Source organism: Canis aureus, chromosome 32, assembly GCF_053574225.1.
Source record: "Canis aureus isolate CA01 chromosome 32, VMU_Caureus_v.1.0, whole genome shotgun sequence".
NCBI classification, from domain to species: domain Eukaryota; kingdom Metazoa; phylum Chordata; class Mammalia; order Carnivora; family Canidae; genus Canis; species Canis aureus.
Window position 1 is genome coordinate 10,439,901 of NC_135642.1, and position 26,491 is coordinate 10,466,391.

The 26,491-nt window shown below is 38.9% G+C and overlaps 1 long non-coding RNA gene across 2 annotated transcripts; it reads left to right on the forward strand.

Annotated features, from left to right (window-relative positions):
• LOC144302972 (uncharacterized) lies at window positions 1-26,288 on the forward strand. 2 transcript variants are annotated; one of them, XR_013370009.1, is made up of 7 exons: window positions 1-413; window positions 2,906-3,673; window positions 3,765-3,857; window positions 3,944-4,056; window positions 10,165-10,252; window positions 16,844-16,892; window positions 26,068-26,288. It is a non-coding gene; the product is annotated as an uncharacterized LOC144302972 (long non-coding RNA). The 2 variants fall into 2 exon arrangements; XR_013370008.1 differs by having other exon boundaries at window positions 268-413; window positions 2,906-3,857.
• The last annotated feature ends 203 nt before the right edge of the window (window positions 26,289-26,491 follow it).

The window sequence follows — 26,491 nt, forward strand, 5'->3', positions numbered from 1 at the left end:
TTTTATTTTTAATAAAAAATGATGGTCTATATTTTAAAATACAATTAGAAGGCAAAGCACTTTAGGCTGCAACAAGATGATGATAAAAAGTAGACATCTAGAATGAAATATACCCGGATTCAGACAAAAGAAATGCTTTATGGTGGGATTGAGGCATCAAATGATAGTGACTTTGAAGAATACTTTGGCATTTAGGACCAGTTAGGGACTTAAGAGCAACAGAACTGTAAGGCACGAACTTACAAAACTGATAAACTTTAAACTGTATGTTTACCTTTTATTAAAGCTTCCTCCCCACCCCCTGCCATAATAAAAGCTCATCTATTTGTGGTGGTGGTGGTCATTTTATAAGAGCTTAGATGAAAGAAGAGTCCATTGCTGGAAACCTTTGGGATCCTACTGCTAATCACATCGTAAGTAAATGAGTAGCTCCATAATCAGGTGAGCCCATATTCAAAAGGATTTCTTTGCTTTTTACAACTGACTTTTTCCCTAAAGAAACATCAAAAGTGGTCTGCCTCCTATGTAACTTTTTGTTTTTAAGATTTTATTTATTTGAGAGCACACGAGGGAGGGGAGTGGGCAGAAGGAGTAGAGGGAGAAGCTGACTCCCTGCTGAGCAGGGAGCCCAACATGGGGCTCGATCCCAAGACCCTGAGATCATGACCCGAACCAAAGGAAGATGCTTAACTGACTGAGCCCCCAGGCACCCCAGTGAATTGTTTTTTTCAATAGAAGACTCAATACTGGTTTTGGATGTTGGGCTGTCATGTATTACCTCAAGTTCTGTCCTGACCACTTCACTGAAATGCTCTCAATAAAGTCCCCCACCAACTCACGTTTCTCCCCAACCTCGTTTCTAAATCCTATGGATGTTTCTTAGATAGACCTCACCTCATTGAACAGCTTTTGACATATTCTTTCCTTCTCACACTACACTATCCTGACTTCCTCCTGTTTCACTGGTCCCTCTTCTCTTTGCTAATATCCTCCCCCCTTTTCCAATCTTTACAGTTTGGAATTCCTTGGGATACAGTAATCGATTCTCTCTCTAGAAGTACTCCCCCCAAAGAGATTTCACTAAGTCCCAGTTACCTGTCATACATATGCTAGTGGTATCCACAGTTAGGTCTTCTACTTGACATCTCCACATGGGTATCTCTGGCATTTCCATTTCCATGAGACCACAACAACCCTTGACTCCCGCTCCACACCTGTTCTACCTCCAATCTGCCTTATTTTAAGAAATAATCATCGTTTACCCAGTTGCTCAAGGAATGCTTTTTTCCTCATCAAAGATTTTCAGATAGACTGAATCTGAATGGTTCTCGTCATGTGCACCACTACCATCTTAGTCCAAGCCTCACTCACCTTTTACCTGTACTTCCGTGACAGCTTCCTGCTTCCACTCTTTCTCTTCTCAGGTCTCTTATTTTTAGAATTGATTTATTACCTTCTGTCCATTGAACATTTGTGTTTTCCATTATCATAGTTTCAGATATATTCTTTTCATAATGACAATTATCTCCTCTTCTTTCCCACTTGTACTTTGTGGTCAGGTAATAAGGAAAGAGAACTTGATGTGTATATGCCTATTAGGTGCCAGGCACTGTGTTGAAGAGGTTCACATATATTATCTAATTTCTCAATAATTTTTGCAGTAGGTATGATTATTGCCATTTCACAAATTAGGAAACTGAAGGCATACCAAAATTAAGAAACTTACCTACATTTTTTAATAGTGGGAACTGCAATCGAAACCCTGTTCTTTCTGACTCCCACTTTCCTGGCACTGTTCTGCCTCTGGGGGGTTTTCCTCCATTGTCCCCTCCTGAAGTCCCTGGTTTCTCCTCAACTTTGATTTATATTCCTTTATTGCTTTTGCTTATTCTGCCTTCTTTTCCTTCAAATTCTTGACTCGGGTTTTTTTCTCTCACATTCTGCATTTCCTCTTATTATACTCACTGATCTATTCTTATCCACAAATGATACTCAATACTCGATTTTCAAAGGGCCGTCTGTAGGATTAGTTTCATAACTGCTATCTACATAAAAGCCATTTAAAGATGTTAAGCCTGAGGGCACCTGGGTGGCTCAGTCAGTGAGGCATCTGCCTTTGGCTCAGGTCATGATCCCCGGGTCCTGGGATGGAGCCCTGTGTTGGGCTCCCTGCTCAGTGAGGAGTCTGCTTCTCCCTTTGCCCCACCTGCCTCATGCTTTCTCACACATGCTCTTTCTCTCCAATAAATAAATAAAACCTTAAAAAAAAAAAAGATACTAAGTCTGCATATGTGTTGTGTCTTGAAGACTTAGAAGATGACTAATTGGGAAGTCAGGCTGAGCCTCAGTAGCATATGTCTGCAGTGCCTTACATTCTGGTAAAGAGGCCATTATTTTCTTCCTGGTAATGGGATAACATTAAGTCTATAGTGCTTAATAAATACTGGCACTCATCCATTTCTTCCTGTAGTTTGATCCACAATTGATTAAAACCATCTCTATTTTTGGTTTAATCTGTGTGTCTTAATAGAGAATTTCTCCTTTTCAACATTTAAAAATTATCTTTGTCTATATGAATATTTTTCTTCAGCTTTTAATTTTTTTCAATTTTTAATATGAGTAAATCTAATGATACATGATAGTGTTTTATTTATTTATTTTTAAAGATTTTATTTATTCATTCATGAGAGACACAGGCAGAGGGAGAAGCAGGCCCCATGCAGGGAGCCCGACATGGGACTCCATCCCAGGGTCCCAGGATCACGCCCTGGGCTGGAGGTGGCGCTAAACTGCTGAGCCACCTGGGCTGCTCCATGATAGTGTTTTAAAGCAGAAATAAATTGTTATTTATTAGTGGTAGCAGTATCTAATTTCCAAACTCTCCTGTGCTTCTCATCTGATTTAGAAAATTGTAGAAGAAATCAATTAAGAAGAATCGAACAAGAACTTTGGGAAAGTGGTGTTCAAGACTTAAATCAATCCTTGGACCACTGAACTTTCACCAACAAGAAGCTGAGAAAGCTGTATAGCCTCCAAAAGCCCACTTCAGATTTAGTTATGGAGGATAATAAAAAAAGATTTAAGTTACTGTAGTAGGCTGAATAATTGTCCCTAAAGATAACAGGTCCTAGTCCCTGGAACCTGTGTTACCTTATATTAAAAAATGGTCTCTGCAGGTGTGACTAACAAAAGGATCTTGAGATAGATTGTCTTGGGTTATGCAGATGGGCCCTAAGTACAATTTCCTGAGCTAAAATCAAGAGTCAGATGCTGAACCGACTGAGCCACCCAGATGCCCCAAGAGATTATTTTAAGTTATTCAACAAATATTTATTAAGGGAATACCAGGGTAAACAAGATAGACGTGTTACCTGCTTTCATGCATCTTATATTCTAGGTAGGGAAGAGAGTGTTCAATAAACAACTAAATCAGAGGATTGAAAGTTGTGTACAGAAATTCAATATTTAGTTGGAATACAGAGTACCTGAGTGGCAATGACAGCCTAAGAGACTGGCTATTGAGATGAGGCCCAAATGTCAATAAGAAGCCAGCTATATGAAAATGAGAAGAGTACATTCCAGGAATAGAGAACAGTTCTGGAACTCCTATCTGACTTGCTTCTCCTTAACATACAAAGGATTATACTTCCCCACCATCTTGCAAGTACATGGGGTAATGGACAAGTTCTGGAAAACTGGTTATGAGAAAAAGTGATAGAAACAACTTTCTGGCTGATGTATGACCCTCTCTTCTACTACAATAGATATTGATGAAGTTGCATACCGAAATTGTGGAAGCTCAAGATTGAGGCTGCCTGAATTACTGAGTCCTCATCATGGACATCAGTTGTCTTATGGTATTGCCTAGCCCCACCGGATATTTTGTGTGACTTGGGGATTTTATATTGCAGGAACATAACCTATCCTATCCTGTGTCATGCAGACCCTGAGGTTGGAACAAGTTTTGTAGCTTTCAGGATGAGCTAGAAGACCAGAAGAAGAGTAGAGTGAGCATGGGAAAACAGAGGTCAGATCATAAAGGCTTTGTAAACTGAGGTAAGGACTTTTTGCTTTACTCTAAGTATGAGAGGAAATAATGAAAGGGTTTTAACTGGGGGGTGACATTTTATAATTTACAATTCTAAAAGATTACTCTGGTAATTCTATGGAGAAATGATTGAGGAGGAGGAAGGCAAAACAGAAAGCAGGATGGCCAATTAGAAGGCTGTTATAGTAGTCTTCATGAATTATCTCGTTTGGATCAGGGTAGTGTTAGGAAGCATGAACAGAGGTGGACAGACTCCACAGCAGTTTTGGAGGACACATCAGAAGGACTTCCTAATGGACTAAAAGGAGTGTGTGAGAGGAGGGAATGAATGAAAGAGAATAATCTTTGGGCTTAAGTCTAGAGGGATGTTGACGTATGTAGGCTTAGGGAAGGAGTAAGTCTTGATGGGGGTGGAAAAGAAAGCCATATCACATTTAAGGTGACTATTAGACATCCAAATGGAGATGTTGAATAGGAACTTAAATATATAAATTAGTTTAAGGAGCAATCAGATTTAGAGTTGTAAAATTGGTATATGTTATTTTGCTTTTACCTTTAGTTTTCATTTTGTGGGGCTCAGAGGATTAGGAATTACACAATAAGTAAGCTTTATCTAATGAACACATACTGTACCCCAAAATTGCAGAGCATATTTTATTATCAAGTACATTTAGAAAAGTCACAAAAATTGACTATATATTGGGCCATAACACAAATTTCAGTATATTTAAAAGGTTGATCACAGACAGATCTCTGATCTCATTGAAGGTAGGGAATAAAACTATAATTATTAAAAAGGAAACCATAGAAGGTACATTAGAATCACATTGTTAAATAACCTATGGTTCAAAGAGGGACTTATGATAAAAGTTTAAGATTCCTTAGACCAAAGCAATAATAAATATTACAGATATCAAATGTCAAAACATGTAAAATGTACCTAAAGCAATACTTGGAGAGAAATGTATAGCTTTAAATTCTAATATTAGAAAAGAAGAAAGTCTTAAAACTAATGTGCTACTTAAAGAGCCAATAGGAAAAATTAGGAAAAATAGTATAATAAAGTTGAAGAAAGATTATAAAGGAAGAAAATAAGGTAGGAATTAAATAAACTGAAAAACATACAATATAGAAGATTAACAGAGTTAAAAGTTGGTTTGGAAAAAAACTAATACAATTGATAAATCTCTGGAAAGATGGGACCAAATAAAAAGGGACAAATAAAATCAAGGCTCTATATCCAGCAAAATATTTTAAAAACAAAAGTGAAATAAAGATTTGTTCAGGTATAGAAAAGCCAAAATAATTCATTACTAGCAAATCCACACTATAATAAATGTGAAAAGAAGTCTTAGCCAGAATAAAAATGATACCAGATGGAAATCTGGATCTAAACAAAGGAGTGAAGACCATTAGAAGTAGTAACTACATGATCAAATAAATACTTCATATTTAATTTTTTTACAAAAATATTAACTGTTTAACCAAAAAACAATGTAGTATGTGTTTATAAAGATGTAGAAATAGAATTTATGACAATAGCACAAAAGCTGGGAGGAGAGAAACAGAATTATATGGTTCTAAGACTGTATATGAAATGTTAGAACTTGAAGGCCGACTGGTAAATATTTATACTATAAATTCTAAAGTAACCTCTAGCAATTCAGAGTTAGGCAACAATTTCCCCTATCTGTCAAGGAGATAGCAGATAATCTCTTAGATTATTTGGCTGGAAAGTTTAGTCTTGCAGACTGGGCTCCAGAACCTGATTTGCATAAAAACACTGTCTGGGGTTCCCTCCCTCCCTCCATCCCTCCCTCCCTCCCTCCCTCCCTCCCTCCCTCCCTCCCTTCCTTCCTTCCTTCCTTCCTTCCTTCCTTCCTTCCTTCCTTCCTTCCTTTCTTTTTCTTTCAGATTTGTATATTTGAGAGAGAGAGAGAGCATGCACATGAGCAAGGATGGGGAAGCAGAGAGAGAGGGAAAGAATCTCTACCAAACTCCCGGCTCAGCCCAGAACCCAAGGCAGGGCTCAACCCCATGGCCCATGAGATAATGACTGGAGCCAAAATGAAAAGTTGGACACTTAACCAACTGAGCCACCCAGGCACCCCATCTCTAGGGTGTTTTCTTAAACAAGGGTACCAATGTCCATCAGCACCACAAGCAAACCAGACTTTGAAATGACAGTTTCCTGAGGCAGAGTTTCCAGTAATCTCAGCCTAGACAAGGAGGTCAGCTATTGCAATCCTTTCATGTACATATGGAATCTTCCCTAACAGGGTATAATTTCCCTTGGGCAGGGATTGAATGTTATTTAAATGTTGTTTATCATCCAGCCTGACAGAGTACTCTTCATTTTGATTTATATCTCGGCTTAGAAGTTCACTAAATATTTGCTGAATAAGTGAATAATTGGCTACATGTTATTTAAAGCCACATGGAACAATATCAGTGAATCACAGAAAGGGGAAGGTCCCCAAGGGTCCCATCTCCCACATTCCTAACTCACCACACTTAGAAACCTGTCTTCTCAGAACTTGTCACATGATTGTACTACTTTTGCATTAGGATACTACTTTACTTTTATACATTAGGATACTAATGATTCTTTTTGTCATTTTTATCTTGGCCTCAATTTGCAAAATTATCTGTACTCTCTTCTAATACCTTGCTTATAAATACTACTTCCTGTTCTGTACAGACATTTTATGTACCAAGAAATCTATCATTCTCTACCCCCTCAACACTGGATAGAAAGTGGGTTCATTACCTTATTTATTTACCTGGTTTTAGCTCCCCTCCTCTGAAGAAGTTTTGAACAGACTTTTGAAGATTAAAGTGGAGAAAACATAGTTAAGCAACTTCCAGTCTTTCAAAAGGCTGCAATTTAGTGCTTCCTCTACAGAAATTTATTTTCCTTCTCAGTCAATAAAGTGCAAATAATACTAATAATACTAATTCATATGGTTAAAGTTGTTGGTCTGTTTCTATATTTGGTAAACATTATGGTTTGTAACTATGCAAGCTTTAAGAAAATCTTTAACATATAATAATGCCACCTAGTACTTAAATAATACATGATTTCATAAATAAAGTTACTACATTTTTTTGCATGAGTGAATGGGATAGAAAGGAGTGTGAAGCATATCTCCTCCAAATTACAAGTGTCATATGCCTTGCTGTCTAACTCGCACTTTGAAAATAGTGTCTGGGAGTGAAAAGTTGGTGTTGGGGACAGGAATGGGAGGTGGAGACAAAAATATTGAAATGTAGAGTGGAGAAAAAAGGTGAAAGGGGGCTGGGCTGTGGTTCTACTCTGGCCTTTCTTTATTGGATCCTCAAATCACTCCTTGAATTCTTGAGTTCTGAGGATTCCATCCCAGGATATCTTGACTTCCTACAAAGTGCACACTTCTGGGGAAATCGCATTGGTTTTAGGGGCTTCAGCTGCCACTCATATGCAGGTGACACCCAATTCTGTAATGCTGGTCACAGTATTTATTGTGAGTGTAAAACTTGTGTTTCCAATTGCCTGTGAACATAACCAACTGGACACCTCCCCAGTAGAACAGGGTTTGGTAAACTATAGTATGGGAGCCAATTCTGACCTGATGTCTGTTCTTACATAGCCTGCAAGCTAAGAATTTGTTTCCCTCATTTTTAAGTGGTTGAAAAAAGTCAAAAGAATTATATTTCATGACATAAATATTATATGAAATTCAAATTTATTTTCCATAAATTAAGCATTCTCGATTTGAATTGACCATTGCTACTTTCGTACTACAGTGGTCAACGTAAGTAGTTATGAGTGGTTGTGCCAGATACCTATGATATGGCCCACCAAGCCTAAAACATTTATTGTCTGGCTTGTATAGAAAAAGGCTATCTATCAATCCCTGCTCTAGAGTACAACAGAAGTGATGTTATATAATTCCCTAGGCTAGATCATAAAAGGTAGTGCACTTCTCTCCTATTGACTGCAGTGTTGAACTTGGAAGGCTTCAGCCACCACATAAGCAGACTGAGTGCCCTGGTGTCAGCATGTTGTAGAAAAAAGCAAACCAGATGATTTGGAGAGCCCCTGAGAAAGAGCTATTCCAGTCCACTTGAACTCCTTTTGCAAGTACATTATAAACCCCCAAGTTAGAACCAACCAGCAGAGCCCTTCCTGAATCCTCGACCCACAGAAACCATGAACAATAATAAAATGACTGTCGTTGCTTTAGGCCGCTACATTTTGGAATAATTTGTTATGCAGCCAACACTGCCATTAACTTTTCACTACAGCAACAACCTCTCCTTGTTCCTTCTCAATCCATTTGTGGCACATTGTGTTATCATTTCCAATCATCTGTTCCTTCCCTCAAAAGACTATTTTACATTACCATCCTTGTTATAACTTCCTGTAGGGTAAGTCTACTTCCTTATTCCTCTGTTTGGCTTGGGCCAATGGAAATGTGAGTAGACGTGACTCCTAAGTGGAAGCTCTTAAGGATATGGGGGCACTTTGCTCCATGCCCTCTGCCATAAGAACAGTGAGTATCCTAGATGGGCTGCTCAGTCTGCCTGAGTCCTAGAACAGGAAGAGATGTGGGGCTGACACACATTCCACCTGCAACCTAGAGCAGAACCTCAGTGTCACAAAGCTGTTGAATCTCAGGTGGTCTACTACTGATACATAACATGAATGGTTTGTTGCTGCAAACCAGAGATTCCGGTTATTGTTCTTCATCATCACTGTAGCAAAATGAGCTTCTACAGGGTGTGCCAACACCCTGAGCATATATAGAATGTATTGAGGTGGATTGCCTCCGGTCCTTTATCTCCTACCATCACCTGACAGTATCTTCTCCGTGGTTCCATGTTTCTGTGCCCTGTGTATACCCTATTTCCTCTTCCCAGGATACTCTTAGCTGCCTGTCGAATTACATGTACTCCAGAACTTCAGTGAAACACCATCTCCTTTGTTATGTCTCTCCTGGTTCCTGTGCCAATGAGCACCAATCTTTATATGGTGTTATCTGTTGAGCAGTCTGGATCTTCACTAGACTATACTCCCCTGGAGGACAGGAAAAGTGTCTTTTCCATGTTTGTATCAAGATCTCAGATCCTATCATGAAGCCTAGCACTGACGAGAACTCAAGGAATCTTGGCTGAACAAGTGACCTGAGGCAGAGGGAGTCCTGAGAGTGAGAGATCAGATTTAAATTTGGGACAATCCTCTGTTTGGAACGTTCTCATTTCTTGCTTCTAGCATCTTCCTGCAGAACATATCAGATACAAATAAACATCAAGGGCAACTCAAAAAGTAAAGGAGTCACAAAAATTCATTGTGAATACTGTTGTGGTCTTAGGAGTTTTGGGGTTGATTTTATATGTGTGGAGCTCTGTTGGTTTACTTGTTTGTTTTAGTACCACCATGCAACTGACTCAGGCAATAGTGATTTTAGCTTTATTTAAGGTCTTAGGTTGAGCTTTAAGCACTTTGTAAGACTTGGCTGTAAGCAGCTTCTCTGTCAGAACTCCAGAGAGCCACGCTGGGTTAATAGCCATTGGGTTTGTTTCTTTACCTCACACAATCCCAGTTAACTGTGGTGGTATTTAGAGGTGAAATAGGCAAGTGAGATGAACACCTCTGCTGTGAATGTTTTAGGGAGAGAAATTCTAAATATTTTGTAACTGAAAGCCAACTACAATGTTAAATATGGGTATCAGCTTTATTCTACACTTTGATTCTTAACATTTCTCAGTCAACTTCTACCTTCATGAAAGTTGACCATAGTTATTCCCGAATAAAAAGAAATCAACTCTTAAAAAAAAAAAATCATCTCCTATCCCTTTATCTGTCTTCTTGTCCTCAAATCCCCAACCAGTAAGTTCCAGGCAACTACCCAATTTACAATACCCTAGCATACCTTCAAAGAACTACCCCAGGTCCCTGGTAGAGCGGACATTACTGATTCACCTATTCACCCTTTGGGAAGGTCTCTATCAAAGTTCTAGGGCTAGGGGCATCTTTCTAAAAGAGGACAGTTGGTGCCTAGTGTGGATCAGCCCCCTCCCAGGAGGGACAGAGGAGAGGGGACTGAGCCTTTTTTGTCTTTTTGTGCCAATAGCACATTGCAGGGAGCCACATGCCTTTTGCTGATTGATGACGACCAGCAGAACTGGATTGTCATGTTAGCATGATGGAGACATGCTTAGGTAAGTCTTAACTTTTCTATGTATTTTTTTAACCCTAGATGAAAGTCATATAGTAACTATCAGAGATTGTGAGTATTCATTGGATGTGTACTTGTTTTATTTGACTATCATCCTGGCTTGGTCTCTAGCTAGCTCTTTGGGCCTAAGTAAAATGAGTGGTTTGGAAGTAACTGGGAGCTAATGTTCCCTTAAACCTCTGAGACTCTAAGATTTCAGAATGGATTTAGCAGCTGCAGGTTTTTGATGATGTGCCCAGAAATACACACCACAATTGGATCGAGATTGTGAACGCACTGATCTTTAAATAAGGATGAGTAGGGGGAACTCATGAAATTATGGTGAGGATAAAATAAAATGCTGGTTGTGAACATGCTTTGAAAATGTTTAGGCATCTTATGCAAAGTCCTGCCCATATTGAAGAGTGAAATACTACATTCAGCAGCTTACTGTTTCCTTAACAAAATTGGTGGTTATTTTGTAGTGATGGTAGCCCAGAAAGGACAGAAATGGCTGAAAGCAGGTTCTACCAAGAGATGGCATTATTCCTCACATTACTTGTGGTCTTCTACCCTTGCCTTGCTCTGTGAATCAGTGATTGTCATTGCCATCAGACCAATCTGTAAGCTAGAAACCCAGCATCCTTCAGATCCACTCTGTTCTGCAGCCCCATTCCTGGGATCACAGCTCAGCACCACCTCCTTGGGCCATGCTGCCATCACCTCTCACCCAGACTATGCCACCTACACTCATCTGTGCCCTGGCCCATCTCCTTCAACCCCTTCTCTACATTTCAGATCTGACCACGTGCCTCCCCTGGTCTGAACCATTGCATGGCTTCCCACTGGCCCCTTAATGGTGCTGCAGGCTCTCTACAGGCCCCTCAGCCTCAGGGCTCTAGCTCCTCTGGCTTTCTTTCATTCTTTCCATCCATACTGTCACCACAAGGCCTTTGCTTGTGCAGTCCCCAGCTTGACAGCCCTCACTATACCTCCTCTCCTGACAAACTCCTATTCACCTTTCGAGAAGCCTAGCATCATTTCCTCAAGAAAGCTTTCCCTGGACTCCCTGATCAGTTATGCTCTCTCATGGCTTTATGCACGCACTTGACATTTACTCATGTGATTGTTTGATAAATCGTAAGCTATAATTCCCATTAGACCAGGAACTATGTTTACTTTTGTTCGTCATTTGAATCCCTAGCACCTAGCAGAGTAGGAGCTTGATAAATATTTTTAAAATAAATGAATACTATTAAGCATTACCCTCTTCCTCTGGTTATCTCGAGGCCTAAGTACCTCAGGACTAGATCACTTCAAGTTAGTAGATCTGTTTTCCTCAGTGTCTGTAATCACCCAGAAAGGCACTGACATCATTGGATCCACAATAGTGCAACAGAGAGTGAGTGACCCCTGGAAGAGGAAATGTAGAGGGCTGAAAATTAGGTAGGACATCCCTGCTGCCCCTGATACCTGGGATTGCTTCTGCATGTGGGTTTGTCTATTTGGAGATCCTGTAGGGACAGAACGCATCTGCCCACTGGTCCCTGAGATCGAAGGGCCTGTCTGGGTTTGATAGCCAACAGAAGGAACATTCAGGAAGCCATGAATAATTAAAGTAATTATATCTGAGAGTGACCAGAAAAATCATGGGCCTGGCCTAAATTCTATGCTTCTGGTTGAGGCAAAATTAGCCCACTCAAAGAATTATTAAGGCAATTGTGAGAAAGGGATTAAGTTGTTTTTTGTTGTGCCCTAAAGTTCCACTTATTCAACAAAATGAGTACATTTTTGTGGAGTATTTTTTATCCTTTTATCTCTATGTGAAAAACAATTCAGGACACTAGACTTCTCCTCCTTCTCCTGAAACATGCATCTTTTAGCTCTAAGGATACCACTTTCTGGTTTTCCCTAAACTGTCCAGTTTCTCCTCTTCAGACCCCTTTGCTAGCTCTTCTTCTGCTAAGCTGCTATATTGTGCTCCAGGGTTCAGGCCCCAGCCTTTTTGTCTTCTCTGAGTAATCTCATCGGGGATATGGCTTTCATTACCATTTTTAACTGAAGAGCTCCCAAATTTATATCTCCGAGTCTAACCCTCCCTGAATCCTAGACTGGAATAACCAAAAGAACCTTCTTAACATCTCCGTTTGAATGCAATGCCAGATGTTTTTCATTTTCCCATCTAGATTCACTCTCCTCCCATCTCCTTTCTGTTCTGTGCCGTCTCTCTGAGGCTGACCATTAGGCATTATGCATTATGCATCACCAAGCTATCTTTCTTTGGGAAAGATATTGGATCATTGGCAATAGATGGGAAGGTAGGAGGAGAGTGAGGTCCAGCGTGCATTCCCCTGTCTTCCTCTTTGCCTGCTCACCATGGCTAGACAGTACCCTCTATCAGAGTCAGCCCTCTCCAGTGACCACAGCTATTCTCTCTGGCTTCTGGTAAGCCCACCCTTCTTCCCATTGTCCCTTCAGGCACAGAGCTGATCAACCTTCTGTGCTGTGGTTTGTCTCAGGGAGCTTCACCACCACTTGTTGTTCTCCTTGCCCATGCTCTTATAATAGTCCATTCATTGAGCCATGGTACCAGCATACATCCCCTTGCTCAAGTCAAGGACCTGAGACTCTATACTATTATAAAATGTTGGCATTTTGTTGGGTCCTCACCTTTTATGTAAAGGTTGCTCATCTGTGCCCTCCATTTTAAAGCTCTCCATTTTTAATGCCCACAGAATTAGCTGAATGCTGTGTAGTCCATCTGCAATGAACATTTCCTGCCATTTCTCAACACACTGAGCCTTTCAATGGTGTAAACTTATTCATCTTTGTATTATTACCTAGCACAGTATTTGAAACATAGTAGATACCCAAAATATATGTGTTGGATCTATGAGTTAATAAGGTTTGCTGATTACTGGTCTAGTTAAAGGAACCCTTTTTGTTCTTTTATATTTACACTCTTAACAAAAGTGTAAGACTTATTTTTTTTGGATTTTTTACTTATTTATTTATTCATAGAAACAGAGAGAGAGAGAAGAGGCAGAGACACAGGCAAAGGGAGAAGTAGGCTTCATGCAGGGAGCCCAACGTGGGACTCAATCCTGGGACTCCAGGATCACATCCCGGGCTGCAGACAGCGCTAAACCGCTGTGCCACTGGGGCTGCCCCACCGGGGCTGCCCCAAAAGTGTAAGACTTTTGTGTCACTGTATGTCAGTGTCATCTAATTGATACGGTCTTACCTAGACGTAATTCTTCCTCAGCTTTAGTAATCTATGACTGTTAATTTGAATTCTTCTACAGTGCAAAGGATGAGGGTTAAATAGGACTGTTTTTGGCAGGGCACCTGCTTCTCCCTCTGCCTGTGTCTCTCATGAATAAATAAATGAAATCTTTAAAAAAAAAAAAAGGACTGTTTTTGGCTTTTGAGTTGTTTTTGAGCTAAAGGAAGTTCACAAAACTACTGGGAGATTCTTACATGAACAGCTGTTATGTGACCCTGTAGAAGGAAATGTGCATTAAAAAAAAAAAGCAGAGTATAAACAATAAACATACTGGGAGGTCAACTTGAGAAGGGGAAGAGGAAGGCTGGGAGTGGGAGGGCTGAGACAAGGGAATATTTTATACCAGCTCTGAAAGAGCTAAGCATTTTTCCTGATGTCTTTAAAAGAAGTTTTAGCCATTTTTGGAGAAAAGATGATTGTGGCTATTTATGAACATCATGTTGCTAGGTGACACCATGGGATGATCACCATGCTAACCTATCACTCACTGATTTCCAAAACTAGCAATGAAGGGGTTATATGGGAGCGGGGGACAAAATCCAGGAAGGAATGCAGAGACATCAGGATGAGAAGTGTGTGGAGTAAATGAATCAGCCCTAGAAAAACCATTTTTCTCTCTCCATTCTGGTAAAATGATCTGTTCAGGATCTTGGATCCAACCTTTCTCCTGCTCTCTCATTTGGGGCCCCCTTGTTGCTCGCAGCCTTTTCCTCTCTATGACATTTGGCCTCCTCTGGGAGAAAAGCAGATCTGCTTCCTGCAGAAAGCCAAGTTGGGAAATCACCAGGGAGGAAGCCGACAAGTCAGCTCCCCATGCGGCGAGTCTGAAAACGGACATTTTCTCGTCTGTACACATGCAGTGTGGGAATGTGTGGAGACTGTGTCCATGCTTGAGTGTGAGGAGTGGTGTGGAGAAAGTCACCATGTGCTGCAGTGTGATGACACTGACTTCTAATCAATTGACTGCCTGCAATTTAAACACATTTTTAGCCATTCTGGAATAATAGTGCCCTGAAGCAAAGCCAATGACCATTTAGAAATGCACCCATTGAAAACTAAGCTCCTAATGTCTAGTTACCTAATAAGCATAGATTTAGGTTGGGAAGACACAGGTTCACATAGCTGCCTGAAATCTGTGAGTGGCCACCTCTGACGTATTAGCCAGCATCATGTGGGTATCAAGAACCTATTAATGCATTGGGATAGGGTGGTATGTGTGCATGTGTTCTGTAGGCCTATGTTTCCTGAGGCTACCCCATCCTAGGGACATGGGCTGGAGTATAACTCCAAGCTGGATGCTTTGAGCCTCATGCAAAGCACTTTCCAGAACTAGGAATGCCTTTTATCCCTGCCTATCACCAAGGCTACAGTGAGCATAATACACCTCCTAGTGGTCATGAGCTCATAGGAGCCATGTCCCCTTCTGCAGATGCATGGAAGAATGCAGCTGGTGCACTTCTCTTTCAACTGATCTTACCAAAGCACCTCCTGGTACAATGTCGGTGCTGCTCTTAGAACTCCACTGCCAGTTCTCCAAACAGAGAGGAGGTTGTACTACTCAGTGGTGCCACCTCTTCAATGCCACCCCTTTCTAGAGCTACCTGGTAGTCACCTTTGTGCGAGCTTTTCAAGGATAATTTCCCCTCTATGAAGAGTAAAAAGATGATCTCTCTAAATGAACCATTAAAAAAAATATGTTCCTTCTTCCTGCTAACACCGCTGCCCTCCAAGACACATGGCTTAGCAAGAGAGGCCAGGGCTGGACTTCTGTCCGCAGTCATCCTGTTAGCCTGGTTGGTGCCCTGTGAATACCATCTGTGGAGGTCTTGTGTTTGAGATAGCACACTAGTTTTTTTTTTGGGGGGGGGGGGCGGTTTTATTATGAAAATGTCAAACCTATGCAAAAATAGATGGGATAAAAATAAGATGAAGCATCCAAAATACGTATCACCCATCTTCAACAATTATCAGCTCATGGCTAATCTTATTTATTTATACTTTAACTTTCTCCCTATCTCAAATATTCTAAAGAAAATTCTAAAAGGATTATGTTGGATCTCTATCATTTAATTTGTAAATATTTCAATATGTGTCTCTAAAAAATAAGGACTCCTATGAAAATATAACCAATACAATTATAAAGAATTAAAAAGAGTTAATAGTAATTCCTTAAAATTAAATATCCAAGTCGATGTTCATATCTCATTGTCTGTCTCATAATTTTTTAAAAACAGTTTGCTTATTTGAATCAGGACCCATTTAAGTTTCATACACTCTAATTAGTTGATACATCTCTTAAGTCTTTCTTAATTTATTTTGTTTTTCTGCCTTGCAAAATTTTTAAAAAGACTTTATTTATTCATGAGAGATGCACAGAGAGAGAGAAGCAGAGACATAGGTGGAGGGAGAAGCAGGTTCCATACAGGGAGCCTGATGTAGGACTTGATCCCAGGACCCCAAGATCATGCCCTAAACCAAAGGCAGACACTCAACCACTGAGCCACCCAGGTGTCCTTGCCTTGCAAATTTTTGTTGAAGATCAAATGACGTTGTTTGTTTTGTAGTTTCCAAAGTCTGGATTTTACTGATTATATCTCTGGTGATTTAACATCCCCCAGTATGTACCTGGTATTTAGTGGGAATTGGAAATTGGATCAAGAGTCTTGGTCAGATGCAGGTTTGTTTTTCCTTGGTGAGATAAATTCATGGGTGGCATGCTTCTATTAGGAGATGGTGTATGGCTGTTTTTCTTTTTGTGATATTATTAGCCATCAGTGTTCACTGTTTGGTTCTAATAATTCATTAAGCACTACAAAATGATGCTGTTCCGATTCTTCTGTTTCTTCATTTATGAACTAGGATGCTTCCAGGAAGGGGAAGTTTTCTCAGCAACTATTGGGTTACCATTAGGCTTATATCAAACAGGCAGGATAGATGCTTGATTCTTTCCCTCAACTTACTAATTTTCAAAATAGTGAGGTGGTTCCCTAGAATCTAGAACCTGACATGGGACTTGATCCCGGGTCTCCAGGATCACAACCTGGGCAGAAGGTGGTGCTAAACCGCTGAGCCACCTGGGCTGCCTGCTATTATATTTGTTATGGTGATCTGTGAGTAGTAATTATGACTCGCTGAAAGGTCAGATGATAGCATTTTTTTTTTTAGCAATAATGTACATTTTAATACGTATGTACATTGATTTTTTTAGACATAATGCTATTGCACACTTAATAGACTACAGTAGAGTATAAACTTAACTTTTGTATGCACTAAGAAACCAAAAAATTAATTTGACTTGTTTTATTGTAGTATTCACTTTATTACGGTGGGCTGGAACTGAACCATCAGTATCTCCAAGGTATGTCTGTACTTGTCTATCTCCTTTATTTTCTATCCTTTTATTTCTTAACACTTCAGTTTAGATATTTTCTCCTGACTTATTTTCCAGCCTACAAGTTTTTTTAAGCTGTGCCTAATTTGCTATTAAATCCACCCTTTGAAGTCTTAATTTCATGTATTGTTTTTTCATTTCAAAATTTTTATTTGATTATATTTTACACTTTCCAGTTCTCTGCCATTATTCTTAGATTTGTTTTTTAAATTACTTTGAATATATTAATCATCTATATTTTAAGGTTGTATAAGAAAATTTCATTATTTGGATCCTTGGTGTATTTGTGTCTATAGTGTGCTTTTTCTTTTGATTGTCAGTTATGCCTTACCTTCTTGTATGCCCGTTTTTGTTTTTATTTTTTTGATATCTTGACACTGAAGAAATATTCTAAAGCTTTGGATTATGTTATCTTCCTTTTGCTTTGTCATCTAGGTAAGGGATGCTGGCAACTTCATATAACCTTAATTCAAAAAGGAATTGACATGCTTCAAAGCTAGGTTTCAGTCTTTGAGAGGGATAATTTATTTCTGTTCAACGTACTTAGAGGTTTAGCCTGTGAAATATTTACCAGGGCTCCTCCTATGAATCTGTTGGAAGCTTGCTTAGCCTTTCAGCCATCACTTTTTAGACTGGCAATTGCCCAGAGGAAAAAAAGCAGCTCTAAATGCTGGGGCCACCTCTGGGTTCCACTCTGTTTTGTGTCTTGGACCACAATTCCTTACCACCTTAAGTGGCTCTCTAATACTTTCAAATAAATTTTTATTATTTTTTTTATTTTTCTAGTTATTTTAAATAGGAATGTAGTTCTGAAGCAACCTAGTCCACCAAAGATGGAAGCAGAATTCCACTGAAAGGAAGGACAAAGTACAAGATTTGTTTTGTGAAAGATGAAGTGTACTAAATTTGTTGATATTTTTTTCTGATGCCATTTGGTTATTGATAGTATGCTGCCTAACAGATTTTAAAAAAATTATAGTTGACATACAATGTTACATTAGTTTCAAGTATACAGCATAGTAATTAGACAAGTCTATACATTACCTAGCAGCTTTAAAAAAACTAATATTCGTGGTCTACTCCTTTAAAGTAACGATGATATTTAACAGTAAGCAAGGAACCACTTTCTAAAAGAAATTTGTGCTATGGAGAATGTTTGAAAAAGGAATGTTTGAAAAACATTTCCATCACCTCAAGATTTTGGTTTTGCAAATGATATCAGGTTGGCACTTGTAAAAATCTCTCATCTGCACAGCAGTTTAAAAGTGGGAATCATAGTTTTCTAGCCTATTTAAATTTTTGTAGCTAAAAAAATTTCAGTGAGTCTTGAAGCCATTTGTTAAAAATACAAAAATGCAACATCTTTCAATTTTTGCCCAATAGCAACAGCATGGAAATTTACTAATCAGATTCTTTCCTCCCACCCACACACACAAAAATGTATAATTGGTAGATGAGGTTTAAATAATAGCAACCATAGTTTAATAAAGAGAGCCCAAGAAGTGCCCTCCTTAGTGCCTGTCACCCAGTTACCCCATCCCCCCACCAACCTCCCCTTCTGTGATCCTTTGTTTCCCAGAGGTAGGAGTCTCTCATGGTTTGTCTTCCTCTCTAATTTTTCCTCATTCAGTCTTCCCACCCCTTCCCTATGTTCCCTTTCACTATTTTTGATACTCCACATATGAGTGAAACCATATGATAATTGTCTTTCTCTGATTAATTTATTTTACTCAGCATAATACCCTCCTATTCCATCCACGTAGATGTAATTGATAGGTATTTGTCCTTTCTGATGGCTGAGTGATATTCAATCGAATATATAGACCACATCTCCTTTATCCATTCATCTGTCAATGGACATCGTGGCTTCTTCCACAGTTTGGCTGTTGTGGACATTGCTGCTAGGAACATTGGGGTGCAGGTGTCCTGTCATTTCACTGATCTCTTTTTCTATGACTTTGGGTTTTGTTTTTGTTCCTTCAGATTCTACATATTCATGAGATCATGCATTATTAGTCTATCTCTGCCTGACTTATTTCACTTCAAGTTCCATCCATGGTGTTGCAAATGGTAGGATTCCCTCATTTTTTATGGCTGAATGATATTCCACTGTATGCACAACTTCTTTATTCATTCATCCACTGATGAACACTTAGGTTGTTTCCATGTATTGGCTATTGTAAATAATGCTTCTATGAACTTTATTGTACAGGTATCTTTTTGAGTTAGTGTTTTCACTCTTTGGGAGAGTAGTGTTTCTATACTAACAGTAGAGTTTATTAGTTACAACAGAAACTGGCCTGCAAAACCTAAAATATCTACTATATGTCTCCTCACAGTTTGCAGACTTCTGTTCTAAACCTATCTCTGCCCATTTGGGCCAACACTTTTTTCTCCCAGGGTACCAATTTCCACTTAAATATAAAGAGTAAGCTGAATTAGATGATCTCTAAGGACCCATCTATGCCTAACATGCTAGGACTTTGCCACTATTATTAAGGGCCAACCCATTTGTGATCCAATAGCAACCAATAGGTTGACTTGACTCTTTATTTGTGAAAAATTTCAAACACATACAACAATAGGGAGAATGATATAACAGATTATTATGTACTTAACACTTCAATAAATATGATAAATATGATTTCATGGCCAATCTTGTTTCAACCATACCCTTCTAGTTCCCAAGCAACCCCCAACTCCCCACCCCACTAGATTTTAAAAAAGCAGATCCAAGGTATCATCATGCCATTCATAAACATACTATGCAGCTTTAATGGATGAGGATTCTTTTTAAAGACTTTATATTTATTACTATTTAAAATTTTTTATTGAGATAAAATTTACAAAATATAAAACTCACCATTTTAGCCATTTTAAAGTATACAATTCAATTGCTCTTAGTATTATTGTTTACAGTTATCCTTCACCCTAGTGAGCACAGAAAATTCCAGTACATTTCCAGGACCCCATTAGCAGTCACTTCCAATTCTATGCTTCTTGCATCCTTGCAATAATTAGTCTACTTTCTGACTGTATAGATTTACCTAATTTGGATGTTTCACATAAGTGGAATTTTATCATATGTAGCCTTTTTTGTCTGGCTTCTCTCACATAGCATATATGTTTTTGGGGTTCATTGATGTCATAGCAGCTATCAGTACTTCATTCCTTCTTGTAGCTGAATAATATTCCATGGTATGGCTATGCCACATTCTGTTTATCCATTTATCAGTTGATGGAGATCTGGGTTGTTACCTCTACTTTTTGGGATTGTGATTGACACTGCCATAAAGATTCACATATAACTTCTTGTGAGAGTGTATGTTTTAATTTCTCTTGGGGGTGTGTGTGTGTGTATATATATATATATATAGAGAGAGAGAGAGAGAGAGAGAGAGAGAGAGAGAAAGAGAGAGAGAAAGAGGAATTATTGGATTGTATGGTAAGTGTATGTTTAACTTTTTGAAGAACTGTTGAACTGTTTTGCAAAGTGGCTGTGCCATTTCACATTCCCATCAGCCATGTGTGTGGTTCTGATTTCTCTGCATTCTTGCTAACACTTGTTATTATCTGTTTTCTAATTATAATCATCCTGGTAGGTATGAGATGATATCTCACTGTGGTTTGGATTTGCATTTTCCCAGAGACTAATTATGTTGAACATCTTTTTATGTGCTTATTAGCTATTTATAGATATTTCTTGGAGAAATGTCTATTCAAGTGCTTTGCCCATTTTTAAACTGGGTTATTTATCTTTTTTATTGTTGCCTTGTTAAGAGTTCTTTATGTATTCTGGATCCAAGATTCTTGTCAGAAATATCATTTATAACTGTTTTTTCCCATTCTGTGAACTTTCTTTTTGCTTTCATTATGGTGTCCTTTGATGAACAAAAGTTTTAAATTTTGATGAACTCCATTTTATTATCTCCTTTGTTGCTTGTGTTTTTGGGGTCATGTTTAGGATTGCTGCCTAATCCAAGGTCACAATACTATTGTTACAACTAAACAAATGACAACAATTTCCTAATATTATCAAATTTGTAGTCAATATCCAAGTTTCTGTGATGATCTCAAAAATGTCTTTTTGTTATTGGTGTTTGTTTGACCAAAGAACCCAAGCAAAGACCATAAATTGCATCTGTGTGATAAGTCTCTCAAGTCTCTTTAAATCCAAGAGGTCCTCCTTTTGTTGTCTTTTTTCCTTGCCATTCATTTATCTCTAGAGTTTCCCACATCCTAGATTTTGTTGATTGCATCCCCAAGAGAGCTTCACCATGTTTCTGTACTTCCTGAATTTCCCAGGAAATGAGTAGTTAGAGCCAGAAGCTTGATCAGATTCAGGTTCCAAATTTTGGCAAGAAGTCTTCCTAGGTGGCATCATGTACTTGCTACTCTATCACATCAGGAAGCTTGTACTGCTTTGTTGTCTCTCATTTGTGATGTTAAGATTGATCAGAGATTTCTGATGTTGTCAGCTTGACCCATCCATTTTATAATCCCTATTAGCTTTTAATGAATAGTTTTAGCAGTCATCGATGATTATTGTCTAGCTTCATTATTTCATTAGGGGTTGGAAAGCACAGCTGATTAATTTGCTCAATGGTTGCTGTCAAGTGAACACTGAAACTTCCAAATGGATTGTTTTGAATAATGTCATACAACCTACCAATACCTGTGTTCACTCCCTTCTCCTACTGAGTTTTAACCTCTTTACACTTTTTTTTCTTTATTTTTTTTCTTTACACTTTTTTGAGCAAAATCGCAGCTTAGATCATGTGATTCATATTCCACAGAATTGTCTTGTCATTTATTTACTATATGGTTTTAGACACCCAGGGAATGGTCGTTGCTTGGCATAATTATGAAATCTCTGAAGATAGTTTTTTGAGTCACTTTTTTCTCCTACCTCCAACTCCCCAATTTTCAAATTTTTCTTTCCTCTCCTCCAACATACTTATCTTTTATCTTTCAAAGACTTTTCTAAAATCAGTAATGAAATAGGATAAGCTTTACACTAAAGTGTAAGGGACTTACTCTTGCCTTTCAGTGAGTTTGTATTTTAAAAGAGAAATGTACCTAAAGATTTAACCTAAAGAAAACAAAACCTGGGCAGCCTGGTGGCTCAGCAGTTTAGCGCCACCTTCAGCCCAGGGCCTGATCCTGGAGACCCGGGATCAAGTCTGGTGTCAGGCTCCCTGCATGGAGCCTGCTTCTCCCTCTGCCTGTGTCTCTGCCTCTGTGTGTGTGTGTGTCATGAATAAACAAATAAAATCTTAAAAAAGACAAAAACAAAACCCTAGTGATGAGATGTCAAGCTGGAGCGTTAGGATTTTTCGTTCAGTCAGAGTTTTCCCTGACAAATGTGAGCAATCACAGGTCCTTTTTACCTTCAAAATACAGAATCTAGCCTATATTGTATCTATTCTTGGTGGAGAACCTCACTGTTCTTAACTGTTCCATTTCAAAGCCCTCCCAGTTCTCTCATAGGTGTTGGAAGCCACAGGATCAAATGCCTAAATAATAGACCGGGATAGTGTAGCTGATAATGAGCATGTCATCTTAAAACCAGGTTTAAGTTGTACATATTAGAGAATTTAGACTTCTCTGCAACTCCCCTAGTCAAGCAAAACATTTTTAAAATAGATTATTAGCTAGGATTAGCTTTGGCTGCAAGTAACAGACAGACTTAAAATAACAATGGCTTATATAGTGTGGATATTTATTCCTTTCATGTTCTAAGAATCTAGAGATTGTCAGTCCAGGACAATTGTGGCACTGCACAGTGTCAGAGACCTAGGCTCCTTTGATTGTGTTGCTTCACTGAGCATGACTTCCATTCTCAGGAATCCCATGGCCTTAACTTATTATTAGTACTTCACTCATTACATCTGAATCCTGACTTACACAAAGGAAGAGAGCAAAGCAGAGCTTGCCTCCTCTCTTTAAAGATGCACTTGAAAGTTGCATATACCACTTCTCTTTGCATCAGCCAGAATTAGTCACATGACCACACCAATGGTCTTTATTCCAAGCAGCCATGGGCTTAGTTAAAAATCATGGGTTTTATTATGGAAGGAGAAGAAGGTGGATAATTGGGGAAAAGTAATTCAGCCACAAAAGAACTCTCATTATAATAGTAAACAAGAAGTAATGTAGTGTTTAGTGCCCCCTTCCCAAACTAAAAACAAGATACTCTTTTTTTTTTTAAGATTTTATTTATTTATTAATGAGAGAGACACACACAGAGAGAAAGAGAGGCAGAGACACAGGCAGAGGGAGAAGCAGGCTCCACACCAAGAGCCTGACGTGGGACTCGATCCAGGGCCTCCAGGATCACGCCCAGGGCTGCAGGTGGCGCTAAACCGCTGTGCCACCGGGGCTGCCCCAAAACAAGATACTCTTAAATAGTTCACTCACCAATGCTAAACTATTATCAGTTCTTTTGGATAGGACTGATTTTTGGCTTTCTAACATCACATCAAACTCATGATCCCTAACCCTTCTATGGAAAAAGACCAATTCTTTCTGGTATTCCTTTTTGATGTCATTTGTAAGCCCACACTTGATAAAAAACAAAATTATTGTGGCCAATTGTCTCTATTTCAGGAACTTCCCTTTTTAGGAGAAAGAACTTCTAAAATAGTTTCATGTGTATTGTATTTTTAAAGTTGGAGTAAATGCGTCCTCATTGAATCTATTTAGTACTTGGTTTTGTCAGCTTGGGTTTTTGAATTGGTCATGTGGGAGAGGAATTCCTTGAAATCTTTTATTTATTTTCTGCTTTATATAAAGCACACCATGTTCCCAGGCTCAAATGTTGTAAAAGAAATCCTCACTTCCAAAATAACATATTGTCCAAAGTGGTTGCCCTAACTCACTCCTCTGGTTAATGGCGGCTGACTCATTGTGTGCTGGCAAGACTTCCACCTTCCACAAACATTTTGAATTCTGTAGACATTAGGACAAGCTTCCTGTTTGGTCAGGCAGTGGCTAAGAATCAAATAGAGGTTGTGGTTTCTCTCTTTGGATATGATATCCAAGATGGAACTCACTGTGGGAGAGCTTCAATGTTATTCCGGTTGTATGGTAGAGAATGCACAGGGATCCTCCCATCAGTCATCCCTTGAACTTCTCCCATGGCAGAGATCCAAATTCTCATTTTTCCACCAAAAGCTCCCCTGATCATCTTTCAAGTCCCTCTGGTCTGTACCTCACATTTCCGGACATGTAATCGCAAGACAAGTGTAACAATGTGCATGCTTGTCTTCCAGGATTTCATCTATGATCAAAAACTTTTGCCCACATTTTTTTTGAGCTGCTCCCTTCCTCTTCAAGAGGTCAGTCTCTAGAGCCCCTATATATTGTCACACATTTTCTATCCTAACTTGCATGTACCTACTACCCCATCTTTTTGAAAAGATGTTTCTACACAGTATCTGTTTCTACACAGTATCTCTCTCCTACAAGGGCTGTTTAAATTCTTGTCTCATTCAAAATGTTAAAGATGAAGATATATGTCCAAGTCAAAAAAAATCAAGGGATTGTTTATCATTCTTTGCCATAACTCTAGAGTATAACTGTATTTTAAAGGATAAGACACCTAAAAGTAAAAAAGTACAACCCACCTCTAAACTCATTGGTTCAGGGACTTTTTTCCACTCTTTTTTTTTTTGCCACCACTTATTTAGAGGGCTATGTTGGAGGGGGAGGTAGGAGTACTAAGTTAGCTTCTACATTTTTCTTTTTCTTTTTTTTTTTTTTTGGTCACCACTTTTTAAAGATTGTGCGCCTATATTTCTCACTTGATTCTGCTTATTTATGGATAGTTTTTCTTGGGTTTTGAAGGATGTAATTAATATCTGACTTCACTCTGCCCACCTATTCTAGAAGGCTTTATTATCCCTCAGGCTTTTTCCAAGATTACACTTCCCAAAACACATGCTGATGTGTTACAAAATAACTTCAATAAATAACTACTCATTACCTATTGAGTTCAATCTATTCCTTTTTTCTTTTAATAATGATAAAATAGACATAAAATTTACCATCCTACCATTTTTAGGTGTATAGTTCAGTGGCATTAAGTACATTTGCATTATTGGGCAACAATCACCACTTGTCACCATAACTCTTTTTTAAAAAATTTATTTATTTATGAAAGAGAGAGAGAGAGAGCAAGAGTTGGGGAAGGCGTAAGGGGGGAGGGAGAGAGAAAATCTTTTAGCAGATTTGCCACTGAGGGCAGAGCCCAACACAGGGCTCATTCCCGGGACCCTGAGATGGGGACCTGAGCCAAAATCAAGAGCCAGTCACTTAACTGACTGAGCCACCCACATGCTCCTGCAGGATACTTTTCATCTTGTAAAACCCATTAAACATTAACTCCCCATTTTCCTTCCCCTAGCCCCTGGCATCCACCATTCTACTTTCTGTCTATATGAGTTTGTGTCCACTAGATACCTCATATAAGTGAAATCAGACAGTATTTGTCCTTTTTGTGCCAGGCTTATTTCACTTAGCATTGTGTTCTCAAGGTTCATCCATGTTTTAGCATGTGTCAGAATTTCCCTCCTTTTAAGGCTAAATAATATTCCATTATGTGCATATGTGTGTGTGTGTGTGTGTGTGTGTGTGTGTGTGTGTATACACAGCATGTTGTGTTTATTCATTTTTTGTCAGTGGACACTTGGGGTTGCTTTTGGCTTTTGTGACTAATTCTGCTATGAACATTGATGTACAAATATTTCTTGAGACTCTCTTTTTGATTCTTTTGGATATATACCCAGAAATGAAATTGCTGTATCATATGGTAATTCTATTTTTAATTTCTTGAGGAATCATCACACTGTTTTTTATCAATTTATCCCTTTTAACTTTAAATGGAATCTCATGATAGGGAAAGATTCACCCAGGATTTGGATTTGCTTTTGAGAAGACTGCTGAAAACAGAGTCTAAATACTAGTAATTTAATAATAGCCTCAAGTTAGAAAAACTATATGGCAATTACAACCAACTTAGCAAAGCACAAGGGGAAAAACCATATGAAATAAATAATGAACAATGGATTTGGATATAATTACTCTTTCCCTACTTGGAACTGTGCTGAGGATAATGCTCACTCTTTTCCTTCTATTTCAGGTATCCCCAAAGAGGCTCTGGGTGATCAGCACCTGGCAAAAGCTGGGATGGTCTTCCCAAAGAAACACTTCCATGAGAGTGAGACAGAAACAGTTTGAAGTCTATTCATCATGGTTTGGTATCCTGTGGATTTCACTGGAATGAATCACTGTTGGGCTTCAGAATGCTGCCCTGAGAAAAGTGGGCAGAGTGCTCTTTGAATTAAAAACAAGGGTCTGGAATACATCTTGTGTTCCCCTGCCAGGCGCAGGGCTGTCTGTGGAGGAGGCTGAATCTGCAGCATGGTGGGCTTTCTTCCCACAGCTGCTAGGGGACTTTTCTGGGAAATGAGAGAACATATTTGTCCAGACTTAAAACTTGTCACTTTTCATACACTAGGTTAGGCTTGAGGTTGCCTGTTTTCAGGTTCTAGGCTTGGTTTTTA